This window comes from Sander lucioperca, chromosome 20, assembly GCF_008315115.2.
Source record: "Sander lucioperca isolate FBNREF2018 chromosome 20, SLUC_FBN_1.2, whole genome shotgun sequence".
In the NCBI taxonomy this organism is placed as follows: domain Eukaryota; kingdom Metazoa; phylum Chordata; class Actinopteri; order Perciformes; family Percidae; genus Sander; species Sander lucioperca.
Genome location: NC_050192.1, coordinates 27,121,015 through 27,135,139, shown reverse-complemented (window position 1 = coordinate 27,135,139; position 14,125 = coordinate 27,121,015). Strand labels below are relative to the sequence as shown.

At 40.7% G+C, this 14,125-nt stretch overlaps 1 protein-coding gene across 8 annotated transcripts in view; it reads right to left on the bottom strand.

Moving 5' to 3' along the window:
• osbpl8 (oxysterol binding protein-like 8) overlaps nt 1-14,125 on the bottom strand; it is a 94,657-nt gene that overhangs the window by 75,769 nt on the left and 4,763 nt on the right. For 2 of the 8 annotated variants that reach the window (XM_035996068.1, XM_035996076.1), the window contains exon 2: nt 8,609-8,658. The exons of the other annotated variants lie outside the window; for them this stretch is intronic. The gene's annotated coding sequence lies outside the window, so the exon portion shown is untranslated. The remainder of the gene's footprint in view (nt 1-8,608; nt 8,659-14,125) is intronic. 8 annotated transcript variants of the gene reach the window in all.

The window sequence follows — 14,125 nt, the reverse complement described above, 5'->3', positions numbered from 1 at the left end:
GTCTCAAAAGCTACTGGATGAATTGCCATTCAACTTTGTTACGGACATTCAAGTTCCCCGCGGGAGGAATTCTAATCACTTTGGGGATCCCTCAACTTTTCCTCTAATGTCACCAGCAGGACAAATGGTTTTATTTGTCTAATACTTAGGCGTATGACCAAATGTGTGCACAACTAATACTATTCTCCATGAGCCTCAGCTGTACTTTGTGTCTGGTGCTAATTAGCAAACGTTTGCATGGTAACATCCTAAACTAAGATTAGTTAAATGGTAAACATTATACCTGGTTATTATCAGCATGGTAACATTGTCATTGTAAGCATGTTAGCATTTAGCTCAAAGCACTGCTGTGACTAAGTACACGGAGCTGCTAGTATGTCATCCCGCCCTGCACTGGCAGCTGCTGCTGTGTTACTGCTCGACGCCCTGCACTGCTACAACTACTATTATTTCTAGTCATAGATTATCTTTATTGTTACTCTAAGTGCCACGGCGCATCATACCAACTGCTATAATGGTTATGAATCATATCATGTATCTGTATCAGTGTCTCTGTGTCCCAAACCGGCAGCGGCAGGTGGCTGCCCACCAAGAGCCTGGGTCTGTCCGAGGTTTCTTCGCCCGTCACACCAAATGCTTGCTCGTGGGAAATTGTTGGGCCTTTGTAAATTATAGTGTGAGAGTGTGGTCTAGAACTCCTGTTGTGATTTGACACTATAAATAAAATTGAATTGAATTGAATGTCTTGACTCTTAGCTTGCTATTTTATTGTCTTATTATTATTGCCTATAATTTTTATCTATTAATCCTTTATCATTTATCATGGGCATGTTGGAGACTCTGCTTCACTTAATAAACAATGGTCTCTGCTATGACTCTACTGTCTTCACTTTCTCCCACACTTTACTGACACTCCGCCCCTACTCACAAGCTGGCACATAATGCGTTTCAGCCGGACCACAGCAGTCTGTCAGCTAAGAGCTGTGAATCATTGCCAAAGATAGAGGGCAAACGCACAGGGAATCCTAAACTTGTGGCTTGGCAGTGGCCCCAAAACAAAGCCGGAAACACTGGCTGAGGGGTTTCTCCACAGATCCAACAGATGGCAGGGAACCTTTTGGATGTTTGTAGTTCACAAATTTTCTGATTTATACTCCAGTTCATTAATACTAATAATCAGGTTGCGATTTGTGAAGAAAGCAGAGTGGGGGGGGGGGTAGATTTTGTTTGATCATGCACCACAAAACAAAACATGCAGGAATTAAATCCCCCTTCCAATACCATAGATAGAGCCACTCGACCAGGCATGCCAAAACACTTATTTATCAACTTCAATATTCAATGGAAAATAATCGGCAAATACAACTAGCAACTGCCGCTCTGATTTTATCGTTCTATCGCACTATAGACTGTTCACGTTACAGCGCTTTACTTAGTTTAAAATACTTCTAGTTTAGGTATATAATTAATATATGGTCTAGGCCAGAGATCTTCAACAGGGGGTCTGGGCCCCCTAGGGTTCCTCAGAGTTGCTGAAAGGGGGCCACCAAATTATTGTTAATTTAAAAACAATTTAACATGACTCCAACATATTATTAGCAAATATAAATCAGCATATTTGTGAAATAATCCCCACTGATGATAGGCTTACTGGCCTAAAGGTAAGGTAGTCACTAAGGTAGCCATCCACAGATACAGTTCATCCCATAGACTGTAAATATTAATATTTACAGTCTATGGTTTATCCTAAGGATTCACTGTGCTACATGTATGTGTAACATAAAAAGATGATTTATAAAATCATGTCAACAATTATTATTTTAATAGCTTCGTATTCTATGCACTAAAAAGGTATGTATAAAGGCTTTAGGTTACCCTACACGTTAATATAGGCCCAGTTTAATATGCAACTTGATTATATACAATATATGTAATAGGGGGTCCCTGATCTGTTTTTTTTTCTTCAGCTAAGGTGTCCTTGGTTTAAAAAACGTTGAAGACCCCTGGTCTGGGCCATTGGTGAAGTGATGATCACTTTGAGGGGGGGATACATTTTGTCTCCACCGGAGATAAAAATAATTCAGCAGAGGCAGGGATATATAGACAAGAAAGGGGGAAATCCCACGCACCCTGCTAATAATAATAACAATAGGATGTGTTGATATGCATCTCTGGCAGCAAAAAAAGCCATCACATCTTGAACATGATCTCAGTCTTGCTGAACAGAACCAGTGCCACAAGAAACCAAAACCTTTTTCACCATTTTTTTGTGCTGCATATTTTGAGGGACAAAGGCTATGATGGCTGAGTGGATTTATGAGACAATACCACAATAACCAATGCAAAAATGTTTCTGCTCAGGTGACGACACAGAATCCCTGGCATTAAGTACAACTGAACCCCCTCAAAGGTCATTTATGTCATGTACCTCTGGGCCTTAATGCTGGCTTGGAATATAATACATAATATATAAATATATAAATATATACAGTACATAAATCTTAGAAGTTTTACTTTAAGCAGTTTTGAATATGAGTCAATTTTCAATTAGGGCTGCACTAATTGTAGTTTGACAAATATTACACATAACAAAATGTGATGCATATAAGTTTGTTTTTTAAATCAGGATGTTTTACAAAAAAAAGACATAACAGAAAATGCTCTGTTTGACGCTTATGAGAACTAGAAAAATGTATGTTTAGATCTACAGCAGTGAAATACTTTGGCATTGATTGTTTTTGGATTAACAGTAGAGCTCAGCCTAAGGGCGGGCAAGCACAGCAATCATTTCAGGAGCCTAAGCTGATTGTAGTGATGTTGCTGTCGGCTCTCAAAAGGCGAAGCAGCTCTCTGACAGCCAGAGAGGCAGATCTATAGAGGCCCATCACTGCTGAGTGTTTGGGGAATGTGTTAGTGGTTAAGTGAGACATACAGTGTGTGCCACAATGCTCATAGATGACTGATAAAAGCAAATCATGAGACTGAAACAATGTCCCATGTTGGTCCCTGATATGTTCCCCACTTGAGTAAGACAATTCAAACAGCAAACCAAAGAACAGACAATGGTGATTTCTGTTTAAATGTCTGAGGATTCACACTCTCTTTCAACACCACTCCTTGAAGCGACTGACAGCCACTCTGATCATTCTGAACAAGGTCTCTACTCTATTGCCTCCACCTGTGCTCAGTGATGACGAAGCTTTTAGGATTCTAACAGCAATCTCTCACAGCAAAGGCTTCATTTTCAAGATGTTCAAAAGGAAAAGATATGATGCTGTGCAGTGTTTTAATATTATATCATATATCGTGAGTTTGTGATCCTGTGTACATGCTGAAATCCCCTGCTGAAATGTGCTATAATAATATCATATAATAATAAAAGATGACTTGATTCTATTTCTGAATGTTGCCCATAGCACCAAACCAGCCGAAAATATCACCACTGTTTGCTGATACATTGCTGACTGTCTGCTTCTTTGACACCTGTGCTGGCTCCACACATGCCAGATACTTCAGCCTCAGGCTACGTTTTATCAAGACTTACAATATCAAGATGACTCAATGCTCAATCTGGGGCGTGACAGGACCAACTATGGGAAGGAAGGGCAGGACTCACCACATGCCCTGCCTGGGGGCGAATGGCTGAATACTATTGCTTAACAAAAGTCTAAAGCTATACTAGCGGCTCTGTGAGGCTGTACTTTGGCACAACATTGCATTGAACTAAATGCTAATGCCGGCATGCTAACAAGCTCACGGTGACAATGCTGACATGCTGATGTTTACCATGGTCAACGTCTTAGTTTAGCGTGTTCGCAGGCTATCATTTGATAACTTCACTAAACCTTCATACTCATGGATCTATTGCACAAACTAGAATCATATTTCATGTCCTCACCAACACAGCCCCTGGCAAGTTTTTTTGGAAATCTGAACACCTACGTAGAAAAGTGCATCTTCTGTGAAAATCACTCTACAAACACGAATTACAGCTAATTATTACAATGGAAAACAGCCACCACCACTTCACCTCCTTTGAGCTCATATACATACAAACAGCTCTGAAATCTACTTAGCATCTGGGTTTTTTTAAAGATAAAATAGCCCAAGCAGGCTGGATTTAATTTCCTGTAGAGACATATCAAACATGAGACTATACTACAAGTGTCAGCTTGTCAGGAATGAGGGGCTGATGGACAAACTTTAAAAACGTAAAAGAATGCTCTCTATGGAAATGTCGCAAGTCGCTTGGTCCATTAGAATCTGCCTGTCCCAGTTTGGTGCTGTGCTCAGGGGGAGACATCTTTAAACAGAATTAATCCATGTAGGTCAGGGACTGAGGAATATTAATCAACCATGTAAGCAGAGGGAAAGGATTGCCTTGCTAGGCCACAGAGAATCCAGCACTGTTTCACCAGAATAAAAATCACTTTTAACCCCCCCGACATAGAAATTGTAATGTCCGTGAAAAAAATCTATAGAAATCTGATACTGTACATGTCATGTAGGAATTCAGAGACTCACGCAAGAAGCAGGATTACTTTCAATGAAGACACAATGTAGGACAAAACAATTACAGATAATTCTGTGGTTTAGAAACATAATAGAGACCAGCAGATCTCACAACATTGCAAAAATATCATCTGGCAGCCATTCCTGTAGCACAGATTAAATCTCATCCCTGAATAGATCCCATTTTCATAAAGATGCCTTTACATAATTTCTGTCCCCTCCACATTAAGCATCTGGGAGCACCCTGAAGGTTTGGCTGGAGAGTGTATACTGTACACCCATAAGGCAGAAATAATATGACAACAGTCTTTTATGATGCTTTGGTGATGGTTGACTCACTCGGAAGTCTTGCGTTGGCTTCAGTTGAGCCAAATCTCACCAGAAATAATTTAAGGAAATGTGGAAAAATAGTCTTTGGGTTATTTCCCTACTTTCTATAAAGGTACTGTTGGCCCCAACCTTTAAGAGAGACAAGGGTGTCCTTCAAATCCTGACTTGCACCATGCCAGTTTGTGCTGGATGGGCATGATTTCTAATCTATTTCATTTCAGCACCCAAAATGACAGATGCGTCAGTAACCATCAGTTTTGGGGAGTAACGGAATACATGTACCGGCGTTACGTATTCAGAATACAAATTATGAGTAACTGTACTCCGTTACAGTTACAATTTAAATAGTTGGTATTTAGAATACAGTTACATTGTTGAAATCAATGGATTACATGACGATACTTCTGTTTCACGAGTTGATTCACTCTCTGAATAAATTAAGGCAACTCCATCCATTTCCCAGAAGAAAAAATGAGCTATTTGTGTGATCACTGATAGAGGTAGAGATGGAGCTGGAACCGGCACAACAGAGCCAGGGCAGGAATGTGTTTCTATCTTGGAAATTCAAACAGCATTTCACATTAAAGAAAGAGAAGGGAGAACCAAATATAACTGTGCAGTGCAACCTCTGCTTGCCAGCAACCAACCTCCTTTCAGCATCCAAATTACTCCACCTCCAACCAGAAGAAGCATCTTAAAGTATGTTTTTTTTTTATTAGCCAGGGGTAGTCGTCTGCTGTAGTTCTATTGGTCACCTTGCTATTTTATAGTTGTATCAGGTAGCTACCTGCTTAGTTGACGTGCTACTTTACATTTTCCTATGTGCTGATTTAGAAGCCCCAGAGCCGTTGAAAGACTGACTAGCCCCGTTTGACATGCTAGCTAACGTTAGCTAAAATTAGCTCATGGTAGCTTAGGCTGCGGTTAGATTTTTGTAGTATGCAGTTCGGGACTACAAATACAAAAATCTATCTGCTTGTTCAGGTACACATTCAGCCAGTTGGAACAGAGAACACACCAGAATAGGCCTGTTTAGTAAGCTGTATGTGATGGCCGCATTCCTACACTTATAAAATGCAATTCAATGTGGAAGTAATCCAAGTATTCAGAATACGTTACTCAGATTGAGTAACGTAACGGAATATGTTACAAATTACATTTGTGGGCATGTATTCTGTATTCTGTAACAGAATATATTTTGAAAGTATCCTTCCCAACACTGGTAACCATATATCTTTTGTACTCTGCTTTACTGAATAGTCAGTAGAGCCTGATCAATACTACGGGTGGGAATCTCTTGGCACCTCACGATTCGATTCCAATTCAGAGGCCAACGATTTGATTCTAAACCGATTATCGATGCAACAATTTTTTAATGTACATTTCCATGCATGATTTAAAAAAATATACATATAAATCTGAGTTTGCTACTCAGAGTTTGCTAATCACTTCCTAGACAAAGCAGCTAGACAAAGCTTAGATTTTGACATATACAGTATTTGTCACACACAAGTTTTAATGAAAGGTTTTGTCTACTGAGGTTTTTGTTTGGTAGTCGTTCCATGCTTAAGCCTTAAACGTGCTTGTAAAAGTCCCCTTCTCTCTCAGTAATCTTCCATGTCAGAGGCTCAGTCATGTCTAAAGGTGGAGAATTGGCTTCTTAGAACATGAAACATGAGGTGGTCAGATGTAATCAGATAAAGTAGATGAACAGCCTATGTGTGTTTTGCCTAATTATTTTATGTATGTCTTATTAGATCATGTGTATATATACAAAAAAAATGTTTTTCCTTTTGGCCATTTTTGTGTGTTTTTTTCTGCCTAAACTCTAAGTTGTTGTCCATTATCCCATCCTCTTTCAGTCACTCTGTTTTCTGATTTGTACTTGTCTGGAGACGGTAACTTTTAAATACAAATCAACACATAAAAAAAAGAAAAAAAAAAAAAAGAAAAGTTAAATAAAAATAAATAATCGATTATTAACTTATCAGAATCGATAATCGAATCGTTCTAGAGAGAATCGCGATGCATCTAAGAATCGATTATTTTTCCCACCCCTAATCAATACTGATTTTTAAGGCCAATGCTGATATCAATATTGGGAGAGTTCTGATAAGGATATATTGGTTGAAAATCATTTTCCAAGAGACCAAACAATTTCATTAAACAGCTAGGCAAGGCAGTATTTGGAAAATGCTACTTTAACAGGTGTTAAAGCGCATGTCCTGGTGTCTATTTTCAGCCGCAGATTAATACACATGTGGTGCTGTAGTGAGTATTTCCAGCAGCAGCACGATGTGTGTGTGGGACTGAGCGGAAATAAACTACAGTGTGCGTGCTTACAATAATAAAAGGAACATGTCACAACAGTATTGGTTGACTGCTTTCAATATTTTTTGGACAACAGTGAAGCTCTATGGCTCAGAGGAATAAGATACATCAAGCTTCGGATACACAAACAATAACTGTTCATTGTTTTGTTCTTTTTGGGGGATATGTTGACAAAGTGTTGAGAAATATGTTGAGAAATATAGAATATCACTAGACGTGTCTTTTAACATGTTTACAATGAATTTTCTAGTTCATCTTTGTACAGCTCATCCTCAATAATAGCTGTTAGGACAGCATCTGCTGCTACACTTCCATCCATGGTTTGATCACCAACTGATGCCACTAAAACAGTGCTCCTGTGATGCTTTAATATCTCTGACAGCAAAGTTTCCCACATGCAAAGAATCTTTCTATAGGGAATATCCCTAAAATATGATCCTGTATTGTGGGAGAATGACATGAGGAGCACCAGCAGTAAGTGTGTCACCTTGCAAAATCAAAACTGTATTACGCTTAAATGCAAGGTGACTCAGCGCTCACTAACATCCACTTATCTGATCCACCATAGCGACATGTGCATGGAATGCTGATGAGCCCGATGAAAAGGTCTGAACTCCTGTGGTGTCAAGGAGACTGTGGTGACCTCGGAGTGTTCCATCCCTTTATAGGAGAAACGCTGCGGCTGCTCAGCTTTCTACCCGACTGTTGGACCACAACGAACAGCACAAAACAATCCCTGCTACAGAGACAGAGAGGGAAATCAGAGAGAACAGAGGGAGCCACAGCTCCACTACAGAGCTGCACAGTGAAAATGTGTATGACGCACACAGCCCGAGCTCAATAGCATGTGTCTGTTTCTGTGTGTGTGATACCTCTTGCATAACAGGAAAGAGAGAAAAGATGTGAGGATGGGATGTTAGCACATTCCGCCTAAAGATCGTTATAATTATTGTGCGTTTTAAAGGAACTGTGGACATCACAAGGAAGTAAAAAGTACAGAAGTTACAGCGGCACACAACATTCCTGTGATCAAAATCATCATCTCTATGTGATCTGCCAGCAGTAGCTGGACAAATATGAATCATGTCCTCGTCTCAGCGTTGGGATTTTGACAGCAATCTGACGACGGTCACCACCAGACAAATTCTCAGTAGCTACCCCGGTATCAGGACACATCATCAGGCTGTAGTGTGATGTGACCTCAATGTGTTAGCATCTGCTAATGGAGCCTTCCTACACGCATATACACAGCGTGAAAACAGCCTCCGAAAGAAGCCTCAAGAGTGAGATTATTCACACAGGAACATAAACAGACTTTTATCGTGATCAAGTGCAGGCAAAGTTTAACCACACAAACACAGACGTATGGAGGCAACGGGGCTGATACAGCATGCACATGTGCAAGAGAGCGCAGCGAGGTGAATGAAGGACCTACCTCATGTAGCTTGGGTAGCAGAAAGCACCATTACATTCACAACACAGCCTCTGACAGGAGGACGAGAGAGAGAGAGAGAGAGAGAGAGAGAGAGAGAGAGAGAGAGAGAGAGAGAGAGAGAGAGAGAGACATATGACATCACCATATTTTTCTTCCTCCTCCACTGAAATGTAGACTAGTGCTGCAAGGCTGCCGGTGTCGGCGGCAGAGCAGCAGTGAGAGCTCCCTCTGTGTGTGTGCAATGACAGAGGAGTAAGCTTTTCATATCAGCATTCCCTGCTGGATGTGACCTCAATGTATTATAGTCTACAACCCTATTTCTCTCTCTCTCTCTCTCTCTCACACACACACACAGCGGCAAGATTATTCGATTAATCAATAAGTTGTCAACTATTAAACTAATCGTCAACTATTGAGATATTCAATTAATCGGTTTGAGTAATTTTTTTAATATTCTGATTCCAGCTTCTTAAATGTGATTCTTTTTTTTTACACTCTATGACGCTATGACAGTAAACTGAATATCTTTGTCGACAAAACAAGACATTTCAGGACTTATGTTGGGCTTTGGGAAACACTGATCCACATTTTTCACCATTTTCTGACATTTTATAGACCACACACACACACACACACACACACACACACGATGATGTGCTTCTATGAAAGCAGGAACTGAAGCCGTTTTATCTACAGGGACATGCGACCCATACAGAGCTATTGAAAAAGTGTGTGTGTGTGTGTGTGTGTGTGTGATTGTACGCGCAACATGCAGGATGTATGTGTTCCTGTACTATTATGTGTGGTGTGTGTATGTATTAGTCCAGCTGCAGGGGAAACATGCCGCCGACAAAAGGAGCCAGCTGTGAGTGTGTGTCCAGAGGGAAGAACGGGCAGATCTGAGGTTGTCAGAAATATTGGGAAAGCACTCTACTAACACACTTACACAAATATGCACGGACAATAAGAATACACTGTATCATTGCACTGCATATTCGTGGCCGTTTGGATAAAGACAACACTTCGGTGAGTCAGTGAGCTCACCAGGTAGGCTGATCAAATGACAAATCAGAACAAAGCACCTTACAGCATACTGAGTGCATCATGTATTTTAAGCAAATAAAGCCCTTCACCCTTTATTATTAAGTCCTTCACGACCTAAAAACCTTTACTGTGTAAAATTCCTCAAACACAACACTCAACATCTTGTCTCGAAAATCTATCAAATGCCCTTTTTTGAAATGTACAGAGACAGAGAGACATCTCCTGAATGTAATCTCCTCAATAGAAAACAACAATCTATCTCACTCTCTCCCATCATCACTCCGGAGATAGATGCATCATATTAAAGTGGATTACACAGCTGTATGGAGCTTGAAGCCGCTGGTGAAGCATCAGCCGGAACTGGCCTGTCTGCTTGCCTGTGGCAGCAGAGGCTGTAGAGCCGGGGTGCAGCAACTTGGCTATCTAAGACAGCAGCGGATGATCAGACATGATAAGAAACACAGACCACCCATCTCTTGAAATAAATGTAGACTAGATTGTAGTTCTGATTTTAACAGAAGAATTGCATGAAATAGCCAGAATCAGGTACGGCTTTATGCGATTGTTGGTCGGCTACAGCAGTTCACCAACTAACCCTGCAAGTATAGCCACTATATCACCAGGCTTCAAGAGCCAAATATTTCACAAAGACGCACAGATTAATTTCATTGTACCCCTTTCTGGTTTGACCACCAGTCTTTAACATAATAATATATTACTCTTCCTCAATATTTCTCTCTATTTAATCTATTTAGCCACACCACTCCTGGAAAAAGCTTTGGACAAAATCCCCCGTGGCTAGCATCAATTTCCACCTAAACTCTCTCCCTCAGCACTTTGCCAGATCTTACAAAATGTTGCCTGCAAATGAGCTTTGGAATAAAAGACTGGGGAGCTCGTCTGACCTTACTGGATGGTGCACAAGTCCTGACCACATGAGGAGATTACACCACTGCACTCCATAGGCTTAATTCTCCAACAATACCTCAAAGTTAAAAATCTCTTTGTTGAAGAAACAAAAATACCAGCAATTATCTGCCAAATCCCTGCCCAGCGACTCAGTAAAGCTTGCACAACCTGAATACAGGGTGGAGAGATGGGCCCACAAAGATAACTTATCTAAACAAACTGTTCAAACAGAGGCTGGAGAACAGAGGCTTTGAGACAATGCTAAAATGCTGATAAGAACAGCACAAAAAGTAAATAAAAGAGATAAAAGTAGAACTTTTAAATCATCTCATCTCAAAAGAAATGTTTGGTTTTGAATCACGTTCAGCCAAGAGATCGAGGTAAAGTCTTTAATGGACATAAAGATGCAGAAACATAATTGTATTAACTTCTTATTATTTCCCCACTAGCTCTCCCAGAACGCAGAGTTACTTGTGGTTCCTAGAATCTCCAAAAGTCAAACGGGAGCCAGAGCCTTCAGCTATCAGGCTCCTCTCCTGTGGAACCAGCTCCCAGTTTCGGTTTTCGGTTTGGGAAGCAGACACTAGGGATGGGCAATATATGGCTATTATATACACATCGAGGCTAGATATCTGCATAAATTCTGGATATTGTAATATCAAAGTGGTGTCTTTTCCTGGTTTTAAAGGCTGCATTCCAGTGATGTAATTTTCTGAACTTACCAGACTGTTCTAGCTGTTCTATTATTTGCCTTTACCCACTTAGTCATTGTATCTACTATATTAACACAATAACAACAATACTAACACAATATACACAATAATAATATATAATAACAACAACAACAACAACAACAACAACAACAACACAATATTGGTTATTATTTATCAAAACTCTTATTGTGTCAATATTTTGTGAAAGCACCAATAGGCAACCCTACAATACCGCTGCAATATCGACATAGATGTATCTGGTCAAAAATATTGCGATATTCGATTTTCTCCATATTGCCCAGCTCTAACAGACACCGTCTCCACTTTTAAGATTAAGCTTAGAACTCTCCTCTTTGGTAAAGCTTATAGTTGGTGCTGGCTCAGGTTTGCATTGAAACAGCCCTTAGTTATTATATATGTATATATGTATATATGATCTCTCTCTCTCTCTCTCTCTCTCTTCTCTCTCTTCTCTCCTCTCCACCCTCCCATTGCAAATTCTGCATGAATAATGCAACTCAAGTACGTGAGTGTGCGTCACCGCCACTGTCCCTTTCCCCTCAGGTCGCAGTTTAGCCTCAGGGGATTATTACAATCGGACCTGTGGGGATTTTTGGAGACTTCTGCCAGTAGCATGGAGGCACACAGTGGCTGAAATCAAATTCCTGTCAAATGCTCAAAGCTGGTGCCGTTTTTGTGTGACCATAAGTTAGCATAGGTGCTAACTTTCTGGCAATGACATGAAAGTGTATCCTTGCTGAACAACGTACACTCTCTCTGAGCAATGAGTTCAGCAAAACAAAACAGCACCATCCCCCTGTCCCCCTGTATCAAACAGGCTCATGAAAAGCAATGCATTGTGTATCCTTCAAAGAGCTGCAGCTGTGCACAGGACTCCGGAGTCTGAATGAGTGAATTAGGACACTAGAAAGCAGAGCATGTACAACACTTGTAACTCCTCTAGCTTAACAACAAAGCTTGAGCCAGTAAGAGACTGCAACTGTATCCACTGAGCCTCAATAATCAAATTAAACTCACTCACTCAACATGCGATCCTGAAGTGACTGATTCAACTTTAAATAGTATTGGTGACTATTAGTTTCAGTATCACAGTTACAGTGATTGACACATTTCAGTTCACATTCAGTTAATTATGCGCACAGACACCACTCTGCTGTATCCACCCCTTTTAAGACCAATGGCTAATGAGATGGACAAAGAGGCTTAATTTGCAATTGGACACCCTTTAAGAAGAGCTAAGGGCACGGCTCTGGGCTTTAAATACTGTGGATTTTGGAGGTGTGGATGTTTGTCTTGTTTTTTATCTTGTCTGTATTTGATGTTGCCTTTACATGGTATCCCCATGCAAAATGCAGCTAAAAGAGCAGCCACCACCACCACCACCGTCTTCCCTTGATTCATCCCAGAGTTTTAAGCAAGAAGCTGATAAAAGTGGATATGTGTATTACATATTGAGTTGATTTTAAACATTTCCTTGTAATGGAATGTCTGTGATGTAATATGTATTGTGTGTCTAGTGTGGACCCCAGGAAGAGTAGCTGACTGCTACGGCATCAGTTAACAGGGATCCTTTTAATGAACAATAATAATGAAAAGTGTTTGATACAAAGAATATTAATGATCATGACATTTGCTGTTGCCAATTGTTAACCTGTGAAAAACCTTTTTTTATGTTTTCATTTTGAGAAAAATACTGAGCTCTCAGGGTTGTCTAAAATAAAATAGTTGAAAATAGAGAGTCCAAGAAGACAAGCTGTGAAAAATGGTAATATAACAACCCAGTGGGAGTGTAACTAAAACATCAAGAGCACTGTGAACCAGCAACTTGTTCAGTCACTGAAATACCTGGTCCTGCACTTCTGATCAAACACTCCTTTGAGATCATTTTTCTTTTGTTAACTTTCAAGCCGCTCCAACTAAAAAAACCTGAAAAACCGTTGCCCAAGGCACATAAATAGAGTTAAGCAGGATTTATGGTTCTGCGGAGGCTCCACTCAGAGCTTTCGCCGTAGCCTCTGTAAGTGGCCTGAAGTTTATACTTGTGTGTTGGTGTGTGCGTCAAGCCGGCATGTGTGTGTGTGGGGAGTGTGTGGTAGAGCGAGGGAGAAAGTGAGAGAGTGACGGTGATTAGCTTCGGAGCGCGTAGCGACTCTAGAGTCATAGTGAGAGAAACAAAGTGTCTCCCCTGTTCTTTCTGACCACTTGTTGTTACATTTTTCGAGAGGTGCACGTCAGGCTTCGGAGCAGGGTCCGGCGTAGGTCCGTGTCTCCACGTACCTATGTTCATAGCCAGCGTAGATTGTACGCAGAAGCATAAATCACGCTTAACACAGCAACAGAAAAGGCATACTCCCAGGGCCTTTGTTTCTATCGTCTTCAAAGAAGACAAGAACACATTTCGCGTATCCTTTCCAAAAGCTGCAACAGTGGATTGTAGTCACTCAACTTCTACGTCTATTATTATTACTATTATGTCTATTGTAAAAACGTGGTTCACTGGAAATCATTTGCCCCACCTGTCAAATGTTTTATCCAGGCTTGATTTTTTTTTGTCTCCTCGTGAAGATATTCTGTGATGCAAAATAAATGCTAGGCAGCAGCAGATCTCTCTATGTTCCAGGAGGAAGCTGCAGTTCAGGTGGGCAGTAATACGGTTGCCCTTCCCCCTAAGCTATGCTCTGGGCGCCTGAGGAGGGTGGACACGGAAGTTAATGGACTTGGACACTCATAAAGGGCTTGACGCGCCCACGCTCCTTTATCAAATAACAAATCCTGCTCAGCAGAGGAGCCTGGTGCAAGGCCGACACAAGAAACCATACATAACTAAACC